Source organism: Lepisosteus platostomus, chromosome 2, assembly GCF_059453375.1.
Source record: "Lepisosteus platostomus isolate fLepPlt1 chromosome 2, fLepPlt1.hap1, whole genome shotgun sequence".
In the NCBI taxonomy this organism is placed as follows: domain Eukaryota; kingdom Metazoa; phylum Chordata; class Actinopteri; order Semionotiformes; family Lepisosteidae; genus Lepisosteus; species Lepisosteus platostomus.
In genome coordinates this window covers 68,740,487-68,759,218 of record NC_142612.1, presented here as the reverse complement: position 1 = coordinate 68,759,218, position 18,732 = coordinate 68,740,487, and the positions used below count along the sequence as shown (strand labels likewise).

The 18,732-nt window shown below is 41.9% G+C and overlaps 7 non-coding genes across 7 annotated transcripts; 2 read left to right on the top strand and 5 right to left on the bottom strand.

The window, feature by feature from the left end:
- Positions 1-988: 988 nt before the first annotated feature.
- trnap-agg (transfer RNA proline (anticodon AGG)) lies at positions 989-1,060 on the bottom strand. The gene has a single exon. It is a non-coding gene; the product is annotated as a tRNA-Pro (tRNA).
- A 5,725-nt stretch (positions 1,061-6,785) lies between these two features.
- On the bottom strand, positions 6,786-6,857 carry trnap-agg (transfer RNA proline (anticodon AGG)). Its single transcript has one exon. It is a non-coding gene; the product is annotated as a tRNA-Pro (tRNA).
- A 4,717-nt stretch (positions 6,858-11,574) lies between these two features.
- On the bottom strand, positions 11,575-11,646 carry trnap-agg (transfer RNA proline (anticodon AGG)). Its single transcript has one exon. It is a non-coding gene; the product is annotated as a tRNA-Pro (tRNA).
- Positions 11,647-15,975: 4,329 nt separating this feature from the next.
- On the bottom strand, positions 15,976-16,047 carry trnap-agg (transfer RNA proline (anticodon AGG)). The gene has a single exon. It is a non-coding gene; the product is annotated as a tRNA-Pro (tRNA).
- A 1,408-nt stretch (positions 16,048-17,455) lies between these two features.
- Positions 17,456-17,529, top strand: trnai-aau (transfer RNA isoleucine (anticodon AAU)). The gene has a single exon. It is a non-coding gene; the product is annotated as a tRNA-Ile (tRNA).
- A 226-nt stretch (positions 17,530-17,755) lies between these two features.
- Positions 17,756-17,827, bottom strand: trnap-ugg (transfer RNA proline (anticodon UGG)). Its single transcript has one exon. It is a non-coding gene; the product is annotated as a tRNA-Pro (tRNA).
- A 132-nt stretch (positions 17,828-17,959) lies between these two features.
- trnad-guc (transfer RNA aspartic acid (anticodon GUC)) lies at positions 17,960-18,031 on the top strand. Its single transcript has one exon. It is a non-coding gene; the product is annotated as a tRNA-Asp (tRNA).
- The last annotated feature ends 701 nt before the right edge of the window (positions 18,032-18,732 follow it).

The following is an 18,732-nucleotide window of genomic DNA, read 5'->3' as shown; positions in this document are numbered from 1 at the left end:
ACAGTGCTTCTTTCTTACCAAAAACTCAAACACACATTGAAATCTACCTCTACCTTACAAGTCAAGAAGCTCACTCCCCATAATTTTCTATCCTTTTATCTCATCCTGTTGCTGCCTGTTTTTGCACATCTGATGTTGTTTTGCACATTACCTGTTACCTTTTGTTGTTTTGCACACTGCCTGTTGTCTCTGTCTTTCTTTCATTATACAGTTGTATTCTTGTTTCTTTGTACTACTTATTGTCTGAGAGCTAGCTAAATAGCATTTCGTTATACTGTATTCCTGTATATAAGAATAATGACAATAAACTTGAACTTGAACTTGAAAACGCTCCTCACCTGCCATTGCACAAGGCAATACAGTACTTAACCCTCCAAAGACACATCTGCCTTCAAGAAGACCAATCTCCTTCCTCTCCCAGGAGACTTCAATGCAAACTCCACCTGGGCTCAAGGATGAGGATCAGGGGACTTCAGAAGTTCAAGTGAGTTCAGTGGATTTAACATACAAGCACCTCATCATAAGCTCTACCCATCAACCTCCTGTCTTTCACCTTCCAAGAAAAGAGTGGTCGACTCTAAACTGCGTGAGGACTGGTCATGGTCCCTGTTACACTTACCTCTAATGATGGTGAGCCTTTGCAAGCTAAACCTTCTGCACACCTCCCAACACAGCTATTGCTTGGCTCAGGGAAGTTGCATTTTCTTAATAAATAAAAGCTTTGACATAATCTTTGACATATATTTTAGAAGTGAAAGCATTTACATGGAAGTTATTGGAAACTGTTCAGGTGGGTAGCTGCATCAGCATGGGCAGGCTGCAAAAGAACAAGTCAAGGTTTATTCCATGCTGAAAAGAGAAGAGAGAAAACACAACGTTTCAACTGTGGAACCTTTTTCATTGTGTTTTTTTCTTCTCTTTTCAGCATGGAATAAAGTTATTAGAAACTGCCTTACATTCACAAAATAGGTGTGGAGGAAAAAAAAACGGGCTCGTCCGGGATTTGAACCCGGGACCTCTCGCACCCTAAGCGAGAATCATACCCCTAGACCAACGAGCCCCACGTATTAGTTTTCTTGTAGAAGTACTCAAACGGCTTTGCCACGTTGCATGTAAGATGTACTTGAAGTTGGAGTTTCTGGACTTTCTCAGAAACCTGTTTTGACTGCCATCTAGCGGCTGTCATAGTATGATGGGCGAGTAAAACTCAGCTGTTCCGTCTAGAAATTATCTATGAGTCACAGTCCTGGACAGGAAAATGCAAGGTGAATTGTATTTGCTGATGTGTTCTGTAAAGATCCCATTGGAATTTCACATATTGAAATATTCATTCAGGAAAGTTAAGTTTATTGTATAAACATACATTACATGGAGAAAAGCTGGGGTATGCGAAAAGACGAATTCCTAATGCAAGAAATTGTATAGGGCTAATAAAGAAACATTACATTACATTACATAAATTGTACGTGAATTACCTCCGCATTCACAGACTTTACCACTTGAGCGAGCGACCATACTTCAGTTCAAACCGGCACCAGACTACAAGCGAGCTTTTAAACTACAACTAAAATAGCATGAAATCGAAAAAATACAAAATGCCCTCTGTGAATAAAAACTTTCTTACTTGTCTTTTTTTCCTCCTATATTGATAGTTTTCTGTGTAGGATAACAAGCGTTCCACTTTACATTATTATATTTAAGGAAATGTGTTAATTTCCATTACTACAATAATCTTACGCATTTACTTTTGCTTTGTGACTGTTTTAAAAGGTTTTATATCATATGGCTGTTCTATTCACAAAACAAAACGAACATTAATTTGGCCATATAAAACAGCTACGCAGAATTTCTTGTAATTTGTTTACAGGAGGAACATGTATATCGCGGCAGTGTATATTGCGACTGGCGCCTTGCTTCCATGCCACCCTGGCACCCCTGTCGCAACAAATGTCGCGACATGGTGGCGGGGCATTTTGTCGGAGTATGTCATATTATGATATTGGGGCTTCGTGTCGTGACATGGGAGTGGCAGTTTTGTCATATCAGGATATATGAACTTCATGTCGCGACATAGGGAGTGGGTGGTTTGGCCGGGGAATGTCATATCGCGATATAGGGCCTTTCGTGTCGCGACATAGGGTTGGGGCATTTTTACCGGGGTATATCATATCGCGATATAGGGCCTTCCATGTCGCGACATAGGGGCAGGGCGTTTTATGGGGTATGTCATATCACGATATATGGACTTAATGTCGCGACAGTGACGCAACACCCGTCGCAATGGGTATCACGGTTAAACGGGGCTACAGTGTTTGGACCAAGAAGAACATCCAGCGTGCTCATACAGCACACACGGTTAACCAGGGCTACAGTATTTACCATCACCTGTGTATCTACATGTTCTCGGAACTTCCGCTGTGGCGCTTTACCCAATCAGAGTGTCGATTCTCACTCCTCACCCAATCGTGGCCCGAACTGTTGGGGGGTTTAGCCAATCACGGGTCTGAGAGCTGTTCAAGCTAGCGGCGCCAGGTAGATCGGCTTGTTTACTGTCAAAGATAATCTATTTTTAAAATACTTTACTTATTTGCAAAATAACTACATCGGCATATTTGTAACGTCTTTATTGATTCACAAAGTCCCGTACTCTTCGAAATAAATACATTTTTATTTGCAATATAACTGTCTCCGCTGCTTTCTGTAATGAATACATGGTATTTGAACAATTTTAATCGTATATTTAAGGTGGGGGAAACACGTTCTGCTTTGTACTTCAAAAATGAATAGAAATGTAAATTCTGTGATCACTATATTACTGTGCTAGTGCTTTGAATTTAGTTTTATTGTTAAATTATATCGATCTTAAACAGCTTTTTAGAGGTTAGAGGTTTTGGACCTTTCTGAGCATTTTGTGAGTAACTGCCACTCGGAGCATCTCGGAAACGAAAGCAGCACAAACGCTACTTAGAGCGACACAAACCGGCACAAACGCAGCACTAACGATTGCCGTGAGTTCCGTCGTTTGTGCTGTTCGACGGGCGGGTGGGCAACTTCATGAAGCAGGACAAGCAAACATGTCCCGGTCATTACATTGCAGACTGCAGAACACTCGACTTCACCTGAGGATCTAACACAGGCGCCCATCTGTGTCTTCAGGGGGCAGGTGTGCCCTCAGGCTGTATTCTACACCAAGGACTGGCCGGAAACACAAAGATAAGAGGACAGTGCGCTCATCGCTTCATGTTTGCGCATAAGACCCCTGTAAATACAAACACACGGATAATGACAGTTTATTAAAGAATTCAGATATATGCTGCCTTCTGTTATGTGAAAATAAAGAAGATGTGTCCATTATTGACGCGGTCCGCGGGTGTGAGACGGTAGACTTGCTAGTGTTGCTTCTCGGATGTGTTATTTACTACCCGCGACAACCTTGTAGTGCCCCTTAAAAAACACCCTGGCTCTTTTTCACGTTAACGAATGTGCTTTGCATAAAAAGTGCAACAGTGGTTTTGCTCGTAAAGTTGCAGATTCAAGCCTTTTTTAACACGTGGCTCGACTGATGGGTCGTATCTTTACACGTCCCTTGGTGCGCGTGTTTAAGAAGACAGTGAGAAACTGATCACTTCTTCGGATGTTTAAAATAGCACACCGCTACGAAGTATTAAGACGTGCCCGTTAAAGCCTCTTGGTAAGAACATGCAATTGTTTGATAGTGTTCTCTTTTTGAGACTACACCCTTAACTCTTCTGATTAGGGTATGTGATATTCGTGAGAAATTGAATGTTCCTGCTCACGCAAACGCACAGAAGACACTGATATTAAATGCAAACTCCACCACCCCCGTCCCGCACCCGGGCAAACAGAGGAGCACAATTGCAGAACTGTTACTCTCGCACCGGTAACAGACGCTTGAACTCGGCAGACGGGGTCACTGGAGGTCAAAGTCACCGTGCAATGTCACGTGATCACCGGAAAAAGAAGGCGCTATATCGGGATCGCAAGAGCACAAACGCTACTTTCAACGGCACAAACCGGCGCCGTTTGTGCTGTCTGTAGGGGGGGCAACTTCACGGAGCTCAAGGTAAACCCTGCACGGTATTTTAAATACAATATTTCGGACGGATTTTGAATCTTGCGTTTTGCGTTGTGTTTTGAAATAATATATTAATGTCAGAGTAACTCGTTAAACTACTGAACAATCTAAAAGCAGGAATACGAAATACTTAGAACTGTTAAAAGCAACAAGTGAAAATGAGCTCTCGGAGCTTTTCTTTAGCTAAAGACAAAGTCCGCATATGAGAGACCTTTTCAAACTAGCTGTCGTTTGAACGGGAATTTGTCGACTCTCTAGACAGTGACGAGATTATCGCCATATTCAATTCCAAGCCCCGACGCCTGCGTCTGGTCTAGTACGCCAAAACCTCACAACAGAGGTTGGCACTGGTTGTTTTTTCGTGTGTTTGTCCGCTGTGGCACAGTAGCGTTCGGCAGCCTAGGTACCTGTTGCTTAACCCGTGTGTGTGTGAGAGAGAGAGACAGTATATATATGTAAGGTTTCGCTAATTCTGCTGTTTGAATATACCGTTCGAGGATTGCATAGGGGTGCCCTTATGCTGGCAGGACGGTCAGTTAGAGCCCAGGCCACCCACTTTTGCACAGACCCACCCAAAAATCAATTCCTGCCTACACCCCTGCTGTAAATCAGCAAATGTATCAGAAACCAAGTGTTTTTTACCTGATGTAATGGAAATATAAAACTGATGTTTCAATATACCACAATAGGTGAATTCTTTCCAGTTTTAAATGTTAACATCATTCTACACAATTGGTTGGGTATTTATCACAGTTATTAAAAGAGTGTACAGCGCAAATTTGTCATATCTTACAATAAATGACTGATGTTGCTTATTCAAATAGATCTAAGGTGTTAAATAAGATCTACTTTTTAAATCCATGTTTTTTATCCCTTAGAATCATGTTACTGTATACAGTAGTTCTTGTTAGGCTTAATGGCCGCCATCACCAGTGTAAACATTCGTAGTTTGAAACCTTTGTTGTCTGCTTAAGGCGTCATTGTTTGTAAAGGAAAAGATGAAACTGACAGAAATGTCATGCTCCAGCCAGGATACAATTTAATTAATGACATCCATCAATTGTCTAACCTCTGACCAAATTCAGGGTGTCGGAGCCTATTTCAGTAAGCAGTGGGTAAGCAGGACACGCTTACGGATAACACACACGCTCGGGCCTTATTTCCCAGAAGCCAATGAACCTACCAGCATGGAGCACCCAGAGGAAACCCACGTGAGCACGAGGAGAACATACAAACCCCAAGGAATTGGACCATTGCGCCACAGTGTTACCCGAATTTAGCCCTATGACAAAGATCATTTCAATCAACTTTTTTTTAAATATAATAGTGCATTTTTTATTCCTTACAACAACTTTAAGGTTAAATAAATGTTTAAGAAATAAACACCAAACAAACTTTCGAATCACACAATTTATACAACATCTAGTACAACTGTTTTATGTCACACAGTACAAATACACATCCGACGAGTGGCAGTTACTCACAAAATGCTCAGAAAGGTCCAAAACCTCTAACCTCTAAAAAGCTCTAAGCATCAAAGACCTCACACACCCCAGCTACAGACTGTATGATCCTCTACCATCTGGAAAATGGTACCGGAGCATTCAGGCCCGGGCTACCAGACTCAGAGACAGTTTTTACCCCCACAGTATCAAACTATTAAACTCCCAGCCTCTCTCACCTCACCTCTCACCTATGATCTGAACCTCACAGTGCTTCTTTCTTACCAAAAACTCAAACACACATTGAAATCTACCTCTACCTTACAAGTCAAAAAGCTCACTCCCCATAATTTTCTATCCTTTTATCTCATCCTGTTGATGCCTGTTTTTGCACATCTGATGTTGTTTTGCACATTACCTGTTACCTTTTGTTGTTTTGTACACTGCCTGTTGTCTCTGTCTTTCTTTCATTATACAATTGTATTCTTGTTTCTTTGTACTACTTATTGTCTGAGAGCTAGCTAAATAGCATTTCGTTATACTGTATTCCTGTATATAAGAATAATGACAATAAACTTGAACTTGAACTTGAAAACGCTCCTCACCTGCCATTGCACAAGGCAATACAGTACTTAACCCTCCAAAGACACATCTGCCTTCAAGAAGACCAATCTCCGTCCTCTCCCACGAGACTTCAATGCAGACTCCACCTGGGCTCAAGGATGGGGATCAGGGGACTTCAGAAGTTCAAGTGAGTTCAGTGGATTTAACATACAAGCACCTCATCATAAGCTCTACCCATCAACCTCCTGTCTTTCACCTTCCAAGAAAAGAGTGGTCGACTCTAAACTGCGTGAGGACTGGTCATGGTCCCTGTTACACTTACCTCTAATGATGGTGAGCCTTTGCAAGCTAAACCTTCTGCACACCTCCCAACACAGCTATTGCTTGGCTCAGGGAAGTTGCATTTTCTTAATAAATAAAAGCTTTGACATATATTTTAGAAGTGAAAGCATTTACATGGAAGTTATTGGAAACTGTTCAGGTGGGTAGCTGCATCAGCATGCGCAGGCTGCAAAAGAACAAGTCAAGGTTTATTCCATGCTGAAAAGAGAAGAGAGAAAACACAACGTTTCAACTGTGGAACCTTTTTCATTGTGTTTTTTTCTTCTCTTTTCAGCATGGAATAAAGTTATTAGAAACTGTCTGCCTTACATTCAGAAAACACTTGTGCAGGAAAAAAAAACGGGCTCGTCCGGGATTTGAACCCGGGACCTCTCGCACCCTAAGCGAGAATCATACCCCTAGACCAACGAGCCACACGTCTTAGTTTTCTTGTAGAAGTACTCAAACGTCTTTGCCACGTTGCATGTAAGATGTACTTGCAGTTGGATGTGCAGTTTCTGGAGTTTCTCAGAAACCTGTTTTGACTGCCATCTAGCGGCTGTCATAGTATGATGGGCGAGTAAAACTCAGCTGTTCCGTCTAGAAATGATCTATGAGTCACAGTCCTGGACAGGAAAATGCAAGGTGTCTTTTATTTGCTGATGTGTTCTGTAAAGATCCCATTGGAATTTCACATATTGAAATATTCATTCAGGAAAGTTAAGTTTATTGTATAAACATACATTACATGAAGAAAAGCTGGGGTATGCGAAAAGACGAATTCCTAATGCAAGAAATTGTATAGGGCTAATAAAGAAACATTATATTACATTACATAAATTGTACGTGAATTACCTCCGCATTCACAGACTTTACCACTTGAGCGAGCGACCACACATCAGTTCAAACCGGCACCAGACAACGAGCGAGCTTTTAAACGACAGCTAAAATAGCATGAAATCGAAAAAATACAAAATGCCCTCTGTGAATAAAAACTTTCTTACTTGTCTTTTTTTCCTCCTATATTGATAGTTTTCTGTGTAGGATAACAAGCGTTCCACTTTACATTATTATATTTAAGGAAATGTGTTAATTTCCATTACTACAATAATCTTACGCATTTACTTTTGCTTTGTGACTGTTTTAAAAGGTTTTATATCATATGGCTGTTCTATTCACAAAACAAAACGAACATTAATTTGGCCATATAAAACAGCTACGCAGAATTTCTTGTAATTTGTTTACAGGAGGAACATGTATATCGCGGCAGTGTATATTGCGACTGGCGCCTTGCTTCCATGCCACCCTGGCACCCCTGTCGCAACAAATGTCGCGACATGGTGGCGGGGCATTTTGTCGGAGTATGTCATATTATGATATACGGGCTTCGTGTCGTGACATGGGAGTGGCAGTTTTGTCATATCACGATATATGAACTTCATGTCGAGACATAGGGAGTGGGTGGTTTGGCCGGGGTATGTCATATCGCGATATAAGGCCTTTCGTGTCGCGACATAGGGCTGGGGCATTTTTACCGGGGTATATCATATCGCGATATAGGGCCTTTCATGTCACGACATGGGGGTGGGGCATTTTTGCCAGGATATGTTATATCGCGATATGGGGCCTTCCATGTCGCGACATAGGGGCAGGGCGTTTTATGGGGTTTGTCATATCGCGATATATGGACTTAATGTCGCGACAGTGGCGCAACACCAGTTGCAATGGGTATCACGGTTAAACGGGGCTACAGTATTTGGACCAAGAAGAACATCCATCACCTGTGTATCTACATGTTCTCGGAACTTCCGCTGTGGCGCTTTACCCAATCAGAGTGTCGATTCTCACTCCTCACCCAATCGCGGCCCGAACTGTTCGGGGGTTTAGCCAATCATGGGCCTGAGAGCTGTTCAAGCTAGCGGCGCCAGGTGGATCGGCTTGTTTACTCAAAGAGAATCTATTTTTAAAATGCTTTACTTATTTGCAAAATAACTACATCGGCATATTTGTAACGTCTTTATCGATTCACAAAGTCCCGTACTCAACGAAATAAAGACATTTTTATTTGCAATATAACTGTCTCCGCTGCTTTCTGTAATGAATACATGGTATTTGAACAATTTTAATCCTATATTTAAGGTGGGGGAAACACGTTCTGCTTTGTACTTCAAAAATGAATAGAAATGTAAATTCTGTGATCACTATATTACTGTGCTAGTGCTTTGAATTTAGTTTTATTGTTAAATTATATCGATCTTAAAACTAATACCTAAAAATGTGAATATGGGCTCTCGTGTTGTACAAGCGGTAATTTGGAAACTAGTGTCTCTTCACCAATGATAGGAGTACACAAGCAATACATTTTCAAGAACATGGTTAAAAATGAAAAGAAAACACCTAACCCAGAGAACTAACATAGTAACGTCTCCCTAAATATAAGACTGTTTTTCGCGTATAGGCTGCAAAATCTGGGGTCAACTGATCCAAAGATCACAACTGAAAGATCTGGTTGTCGTGACGTTGCTGTTTTGTACGTCACAGAGTGATGTAATATATAATATATAGAAACATCCACCCCACCCGACCAGAGAGACTCGGAAAACAAATCTTCCCCATTGTTTTCATCACAATCAGAAGTTCAAGTACCGAGTTTGTTGGTATCTGTAAACTTCCTTGTAGATAGTCCCGAAAAAACAAGGGGCAATATCTCGGAAACGAAAGCAGCACAAACGCTACTTACAGCGACACAAACCGGCAGAAACGCAGCACTAACGATTGCCGTGAGTTCCGTCGTTTGTGCTGTTCGACGGGCGGGTGGGCAACTTCATGAAGCAGGACAAGCAAACATGTCCCGGTCATTACATTGCAGACTGCAGAACACTCGACTTCACCTGAGGATCTAACACAGGCGCCCATCTGTGTCTTCAGGGGGCAGGTGTGCCCTCACGCTGTATTCTACACCAAGGACTGGCCGGAAACACAAAGATAAGAGGACAGTGCGCTCATCGCTTCATGTTTGCGCATAAGACCCCTGTAAATACAAACACACGGATAATGACAGTTTATTAAAGAATCCAGATATATGCTGCCTTCTGTTATGTGAAAATAAAGAAGATCTGTCCATTATTGACGCGGTCCGCGGGTGTGAGACGGTGGACTTGCTAGTGTTGCTTCTCGGATGTGTTATTTACTACCCGCGACAACCTTGTAGTGCCCCTTTAAAAACACCCTGGCTCTTTTTCACGTTAACGAATGTGCTTTGCATAAAAAGTGCAACAGTGGCTTTGTTCGTAAAGTTGCAAGTTCAAGCCTTTTTTTAACACGTGGCTCGACTGATGGGTCGAATCTTTACACGTCCCTTGGTGCGCGTGTTTAAGAAGACAGTGAGAAACTGATCACTTCTTCGGATGTTTAAAATAGCACACCGCTACGAAGTATTAAGACGTGCCCGTTAAAGCCTCTTGGTAAGAACATGCAATTGTTTGATAGTGTTCTCTTTTTGAGACTACACCCTTAACTCTTCTGATTAGGGTATGTGATATTCGTGAGAAATTTAATGTTCCTGCTCACACAAACGCACAGAAGACACTGATATTAAATGCAAACTCCACCACCCCCGTCCCGCACCCGGGCAAACAGAGGAGCACAATTGCAGAACTGTTACTCTCGCACCGGTAGCTGTCGTTTGAACGGGAATTTGTCGACTCTCTAGACAGTGACGAGATTATCGCCATATTCAATTCCAATCCCCCACGCCTGCGTCTGGTCTAGAACGCCAAAACCTCACAACAGAGGTAGGCACTGGTTGTTTTTTCGTGTGTTTGTCCGCTGAAATAAACACCAAACAAACTTTCGAATCACACAATTTATACAACATCTAGTACAACTGTTTTATGTCACACAGTACAAATACACATCCGACGAGTGGCAGTTACTCACAAAATGCTCAGAAAGGTCCAAAACCTCTAACCTCTAAAAAGCTCTAAGCATCAAAGACCTCACACACCCCAGCTACAGACTGTATGATCCTCTACCATCTGGAAAATGGTACCGGAGCATTCAGGCCCGGGCTACCAGACTCAGAGACAGTTTTTACCCCCACAGTATCAAACTATTAAACTCCCAGCCTCTCTCACCTCACCTCTCACCTATGATCTGAACCTCACAGTGCTTCTTTCTTACCAAAAACTCAAACACACATTGAAATCTACCTCTACCTTACAAGTCAAGAAGCTCACTCCCCATAATTTTCTATCCTTTTATCTCATCCTGTTGCTGCCTGTTTTTGCACATCTGATGTTGTTTTGCACATTACCTGTTACCTTTTGTTGTTTTGCACACTGCCTGTTGTCTCTGTCTTTCTTTCATTATACAGTTGTATTCTTGTTTCTTTGTACTACTTATTGTCTGAGAGCTAGCTAAATAGCATTTCGTTATACTGTATTCCTGTATATAAGAATAATGACAATAAACTTGAACTTGAACTTGAAAACGCTCCTCACCTGCCATTGCACAAGGCAATACAGTACTTAACCCTCCAAAGACACATCTGCCTTTAAGAAGACCAATCTCCGTCCTCTCCCACGAGACTTCAATGCAAACTCCACCTGGGCTCAAGAATGGGGATCAGGGGACTTCAGAAGTTCAAGTGAGTTCAGTGGATTTAACATACAAGCACCTCATCATAAGCTCTACCCATCAACCTCCTGTCTTTCACCTTCCAAGAAAAGAGTGGTCGACTCTAAACTGCGTGAGGACTGGTCATGGTCCCTGTTACACTTACCTCTAATGATGGTGAGCCTTTGCAAGCTAAACCTTCTGCACACCTCCCAACACAGCTATTGCTTGGCTCAGGGAAGTTGCATTTTCTTAATAAATAAAAGCTTTGACATAATCTTTGACATATATTTTAGAAGTGAAAGCATTTACATGGAAGTTATTGGAAACTGTTCAGGTGGGTAGCTGCATCAGCATGCGCAGGCTGCAAAAGAACAAGTCAAGGTTTATTCCATGCTGAAAAGAGAAGAGAGAAAACACAACGTTTCAACTGTGGAACCTTTTTCATTGTGTTTTTTTCTTCTCTTTTCACCATGGAATAAAGTTATTAGAAACTGCCTTACATTCACAAAATAGGTGTGGAGGAAAAAAAACGGGCTCGTCCGGGATTTGAACCCGGGACCTCTCGCACCCTAAGCGAGAATCATACCCCTAGACCAACGAGCCCCACGTATTAGTTTTCTTGTAGAAGTACTCAAACGTCTTTGCCACGTTGCATGTAAGATGTACTTGCAGTTGGATGTGCAGTTTCTGGAGTTTCTCAGAAACCTGTTTTGACTGCCATCTAGCGGCTGTCATAGTATGATGGGCGAGTAAAACTCAGCTGTTCCGTCTAGAAATTATCTATGAGTCACAGTCCTGGACAGGAAAATGCAAGGTGTCTTTTATTTGCTGATGTGTTCCGTAAAGATCCCATTGGAATTTCACATATTGAAATATTCATTCAGGAAAGTTAAGTTTATTGTATAAACATACATTACATGGAGAAAAGCTGGGGTATGCGAAAAGACGAATTCCTAATGCATGAAATTGTATAGGGCTAATAAAGAAACATTACATTACATTACATAAATTGTACGTGCATTACCTCCGCATTCACAGACTTTACCACTTGAGCGAGCGACCATACTTCAGTTCAAACCGGCACCAGACTACAAGCGAGCTTTTAAACTACAACTAAAATAGCATGAAATCGAAAAACTACAAAATGCCCTCTGTGAATAAAAACTTTCTTACTTGTCTTTTTTTCCTCCTATATTGATAGTTTTCTGTGTAGGATAACAAGCGTTCCACTTTACATTATTATATTTAAGGAAATGTGTTAATTTCCATTACTACAATAATCTTACGCATTTACTTTTGCTTTGTGACTGTTTTAAAAGGTTTTATATCATATGGCTGTTCTATTCACAAAACAAAACGAACATTAATTTGGCCATATAAAACAGCTACGCAGAATTTCTTGTAATTTGTTTACAGGAGGAACATGTATATCGCGGCAGTGTATATTGCGACTGGCGCCTTGCTTCCATGCCACCCTGGCACCCCTGTCGCAACAAATGTCGCGACATGGTGGCGGGGCATTTTGTCGGAGTATGTCATATTATGATATAGGGGCTTCGTGTCGTGACATGGGAGTGGCTGTTTTGTCATATCAGGATATATGAACTTCATGTCGCGACATAGGGAGTGGGTGGTTTGGCCGGGGAATGTCATATCGCGATATAGGGCCTTTCGTGTCGCGACATAGGGCTGGGGCATTTTTACCGGGGTATATCATATCGCGATATAGGGCCTTTCATGTCACGACATGGGGGTGGGGCATTTTTGCCAGGGTATGTTATATCGCGATATGGGGCCTTCCATGTCGCGACATAGGGGCAGGGCGTTTTATGGGGTTTGTCATATCGCGATATATGGACTTAATGTCGCGACAGTGGCGCAACACCAGTTGCAATGGGTATCACGGTTAAACGGGGCTACAGTATTTGGACCAAGAAGAACATCCATCACCTGTGTATCTACATGTTCTCGGAACTTCCGCTGTGGCGCTTTACCCAATCAGAGTGTCGATTCTCACTCCTCACCCAATCGCGGCCCGAACTGTTCGGGGGTTTAGCCAATCATGGGTCTGAGAGCTGTTCAAGCTAGCGGCGCCAGGTGGATCGGCTTGTTAACTGTCAAAGAGAATCTATTTTTAAAATGCTTTACTTATTTGCAAAATAACTACATCGGCATATTTGTAACGTCTTTATTGATTCACAAAGTCCCGTACTCTTCGAAATAAATACATTTTTATTTGCAATATAACTTTCTCCGCTGCTTTCTGTAATGAATACATGGTATTTGAACAATTTTAATCGTATATTTAAGGTGGGGGAAACACGTTCTGCTTTGTACTTCAAAAATGAATAGAAATGTAAATTCTGTGATCACTATATTACTGTGCTAGTGCTTTGAATTTAGTTTTATTGTTAAATTATATCGATCTTAAAACTAATACCTAAAAATGTGAATATGGGCTCTCGTGTTGTACAAGCGGTAATTTGGAAACTAGTGTCTCTTCACCAATGATAGGAGTACACAAGCAATACATTTTCAAGAACATGGTTAAAAATGAAAAGAAAACACCTAACCCAGAGAACTAACATAGTAACGTCTCCCTAAATGTAAGACTGTTTCTCGCGTATAGGCTGCAAAATCTGGGGTCAACTGATCCAAAGATCACAACTGAAAGATCTGGTGGTCGTGACGTTGCTGTTTTGTACGTCACAGAGTGATGTAATATATAATATATAGAAACATCCACCCCACCCGACCAGAGAGACTCGGAAAACAAATCGTCATTGTTTTCGTCACAATCAGAAGTTCAAGTACCGAGTTTGTTGGTATCTGTAAACTTCCTTGTAGATAGTCCCGAAAAAACAAGGCGCTATATCTCGGAAACGAAAGCAGCACAAACGCTACTTACAGCGACACAAACCGGCACAAACGCAGCACTAACGATTGCCGTGAGTTCCGTCGTTTGTGCTGTTCGACGGGCGGGTGGGCAACTTCATGAAGCAGGACAAGCAAACATGTCCGGGTCATTACATTGCAGACTGCAGAACACTCGACTTCACCTGAGGATCTAACACAGGCGCCCATCTGTGTCTTCAGGGGGCAGGTGTGCCCTCACGCTGTATTCTACACCAAGGACTGGCCGGAAACACAAAGATAAGAGGACAGTGCGCTCATCGCTTCATGTTTGCGCATAAGACCCCTGTAAATACAAACACACGGATAATGACAGTTTATTAAAGAATTCAGATATATGCTGCCTTCTGTTATGTGAAAATAAAGAAGATCTGTCCATTATTGACGCGGTCCGCGGGTGTGAGACGGTGGACTTGCTAGTGTTGCTTCTCGGATGTGTTATTTACTACCCGCGACAACCTTGTAGTGCCCCTTTAAAAACACCCTGGCTCTTTTTCACGTTAACGAATGTGCTTTGCATAAAAAGTGCAACAGTGGCTTTGTTCGTAAAGTTGCAAGTTCAAGCCTTTTTTTAACACGTGGCTCGACTGATGGGTCGAATCTTTACACGTCCCTTGGTGCGCGTGTTTAAGAAGACAGTGAGAAACTGATCACTTCTTCGGATGTTTAAAAAAGCACACCGCTACGAAGTATTAAGACGTGCCCGTTAAAGCCTCTTGGTAAGAACATGCAATTGTTTGATAGTGTTCTCTTTTTGAGACTACACCCTTAACTCTTCTGATTAGGGTATGTGATATTCGTGAGAAATTTAATGTTCCTGCTCACACAAACGCACAGAAGACACTGATATTAAATGCAAAGTCCACCACCCCCGTCCCGCACCCGGGCAAACAGAGGAGCACAATTGCAGAACTGTTACTCTCGCACCGGTTACAGACGCTTGAACTCGGCAGACGGGGTCACTGGAGGTCAAAGTCACCGTGCAAGGTCACGTGATCACCGGAAAACCAAGGCGCTTTATCTCGGGATCGAAAGCAGTACAAACGCTTCTTTTCACGGCACAAACGCAGCACTAACGATTGAGACCGGTCTGGTTCCCCTACGAAGTTGTAGGGGGACTGAGTGACGTCACACCCTCCGAAAAGAAGGTATTATATCTTGGGAAAGAAAGAAGCTGGGAAGTTACTTTCAACGGTTGCGTTGTGTTCATTGTGTTTTGCAATAAAATATTAACTTCAGAGTAACTCGTTAAACTACTGAACAATCTAAAAGCAGACATACCAAATACTTAGAACTGTTACAAGCAACAAGTTAGTTAAAACAAGTGAAAATGAGCTCTTGCAGCTTTTCTTTAGCTAAAGACTGAGTCCTCATATGAGAGTACTGTATGACATACCGTACTTAACCCTCCAAAGACACGTCTGCCTTCAAGAAGACCAATCTCCGTCCTCTCCCACGAGACTTCAATGCAAACTCCACCTGGGCTCAAGAATGGGGATCAGGGGACTTCAGAAGTTCAAGTGAGTTCAGTGGATTTAACATACAAGCACCTCATCATAAGCTCTACCCATCAACCTCCTGTCTTTCACCTTCCAAGAAAAGAGTGGTCGACTCTAAACTGCGTGAGGACTGGTCATGGTCCCTGTTACACTTACCTCTAATGATGGTGAGCCTTTGCAAGCTAAACCTTCTGCACACCTCCCAACACAGCTATTGCTTGGCTCAGGGAAGTTGCCTTTTCTAAATAAATGCTTTGACATAATCTTTGACATATATTTTAGAAGTGAAAGCATTTACATGGAAGTTATTGGAAACTGTTCAGGTGAGTATCTGCGTCAGCATGCGCAGGCTGCAAAAGAACAAGTCAAGGTTTATTCCATGCTGAAAAGAGAAGAGAGAAAACACAACGTTTCAACTGTGGAGCCTTTTTCATTGTGTTTTTTTCTTCTCTTTTCAGCATGGAATAAAGTTATTAGAAACTGCCTTACATTCACAAAATAGGCGTGGAAGAAAAGAAACGGGCTCGTCCGGGATTTGAACCCGGGACCTCTCGCACCCTAAGCGAGAATCATACCCCTAGACCAACGAGCCCCACGTACTAGTTTTCTTGTAGAAGTACTCAAACGTCTTTGCCACGTTGCATGTAAGATGTACTTGCAGTTGGATGTGCAGTTTCTGGAGTTTCTCAGAAACCTGTTTTGACTGCCATCTAGCGGCTGTCATAGTATGATGGGCGAGTAAAACTCAGCTGTTGCTATCGCTTAGTTCAGGGACGTTGCATTTGCTAAATAAGTATAAATACACCCTTAACATACAAGATCAACAGAACCCCCAAACTGTTCAATTCTTCAATTGAACAGTTTCCAGAAGATGAAGGTATCAAAGATGAAACATCATCTGCCTACATTATCCTGCTATTCCAAGAAACCTTGCGACCTCTTCATTTTATTTATTTCTCCCGATTTAAAATGATTAATATATATATATATTATACAATATAAAATCTCAACATTTGTGACTTTTTGTTCATTGATCTTTTACTATGTCCTGTTACTATCCACCTTTTTAATAGCCCTTTAATAGCTACTTGTCTAAGATAGCCTCATGTAACTCTAAGGTTTGAAGAACGGTAAACGAAAACGTGTATAAAACAATGCTAGACACTCGTTTTGAGAGTTAAAAAAAACAACACCTGGTGTGTTTTCACTTCAGTTATACACACCACCTCATTCAATTTACGCTGCACTAGTCCTAGATTTTGAACAACCTCTTCATACTGCGTCAGGTATGACGCGCGTCAGGACACTCCTGATGCCCAGACTGCTGCGCCTCCAGCTCCGCCTCTGCCGGCCTGAGCTCTGGGCTGCTCTCGCACTGTACAGCATGGCGCCCCGGACACCGCGGAGGAGACGCTCGGTGGCGGTTTCTGCCTTTGTATGAAAAGCGGTTCGGCGTTTTCTACATTAGTACTCGTCCTCTGTATTTAATGGCGAACAAGAAAGGTGTTCGCTTAATTTTAAACTGTCCACTCGGTGATAGATTTGCAAGCTTCAATATGCATTAAGGCTTATTATAGGAATCCTTGTCTCAGTGCTCACTGAAAGAAAATATAGATACCTGATTTCACAAATAAAAGTTAAAATGAGCTCGGAGGTTTTTATTGCTTTAATTTCACTTTTTGTTATTTATGTTTTATAGTTTGCAAGAGACAGGCTGTCCCGGCAGGACTAGACCCAAGAAAGAAACGCTGTATGATCAGCACAGCCCGGACGGGTCATCTCGACTGCGTTAAAATGTTTATTTAAGATGTTGGTTAAGTTAACCTGAATAAAATATTTGTGTAATATATGTGTAAATTGATTTTGGTATTTCAGTGTACAGTGATACCATGCTGGTTATCGGCAAGCTAAATACAAAACAGTGCTATAAATTGTCTTTACCCAATAATACCATATAATCGTTTACTACTGCTTATCGAGGAAAAGAAATCGTGCGCACCGGCCGGTTAGCTCAGTTGGTTAGAGCGTGGTGCTAATAACGCCAAGGTCGCGGGTTCGATCCCCGTACGGGCCAGTTCTTTTAAATCTGTCTACTATCAAGCATGTTAATTAGGTCTTTAGTGTAACATCGTCAATCGGGTTTGCTTTTGGTGCATATACACATTTTACATCTTTACCCTGTATTGTTTGAAGAGATTTGAGATTTGAACTATAGTAATTTGACTTTAATGTGAAAAGCCGAAAGCAAACATGCTTTTAATGCACAGAAAAAAATGTGAAACGACGTAAGAAAAAAAGCAGGGCTCGTCCGGGATTTGAACCCGGGACCTCTCGCACCCAAAGCGAGAATCATACCCCTAGACCAACGAGCCAACTAAACATGCCCTGCTGCTTTGAAACAAATCACATTAGTAGTTGCGCTATTGTAAACCACAAGAGGGAGTAGTGGTGTTGTTCATTGGGTTTAGTGACACAGCAGCTTGTGCGGGAAGCAAGCCAACAACTCCTCGTTAGTATAGTGGTAAGTATCCCCGCCTGTCACGCGGGAGACCGGGGTTCGATTCCCCGACGGGGAGAATTACTTTTTCTTCAATGGAATTAACGCAACGAAGATGTTTCCTTAATCTGCCTCTGAATTTGATTTAGGATGTGGACTTCAGATAACCAACCGGTCGCGGATTATAGGAAATGTGTAGACACTGGGACAAGAAGAAACTAGATGTTTAAAAAGTAAAAGCGATCGTTGAAAAGCCATCTTTACGTATGTGGTGGGACGAAGGAAAGAACAGGGGCAGGATAGTAAAAAAAAAAGACAAACTGTGGAGGACTATCTATCCTATTGTATCCCCTTACTCACAAGAACACAACACAGACAGCTTACACATGCAATGGTTATTTGTTGCAATTTTAACATTCCAATAACTGAAAAACACGCATCTAAGTACAAGCTGCAAAGGGACAAATTAAGGTTTATTCCATGCTGAAAAATAGAAGAAAATCACATTTCGACTGTGGAGCTTTCTTCCGGTGTGAGAGAGGAAAAGAGTTTTTATTGAAGTCTCCCCCTACAAACAACACAAATGAGGAAACCCAGCTCATTAATGCTTATGTCGTTAATGCTGTGTTTGTGCCGTTGAAAGTAGCTTCCCAGCTGCTTTTGTTCCCGAGATATAGCGCCTTGTTTTTTCGGATAATCACGTGACTGTCGACAAGAAAGTTTAAAGGTACCAACATACTTGGTCATTTTAATTAGTGGATGTGATGAAAACAACGGGTT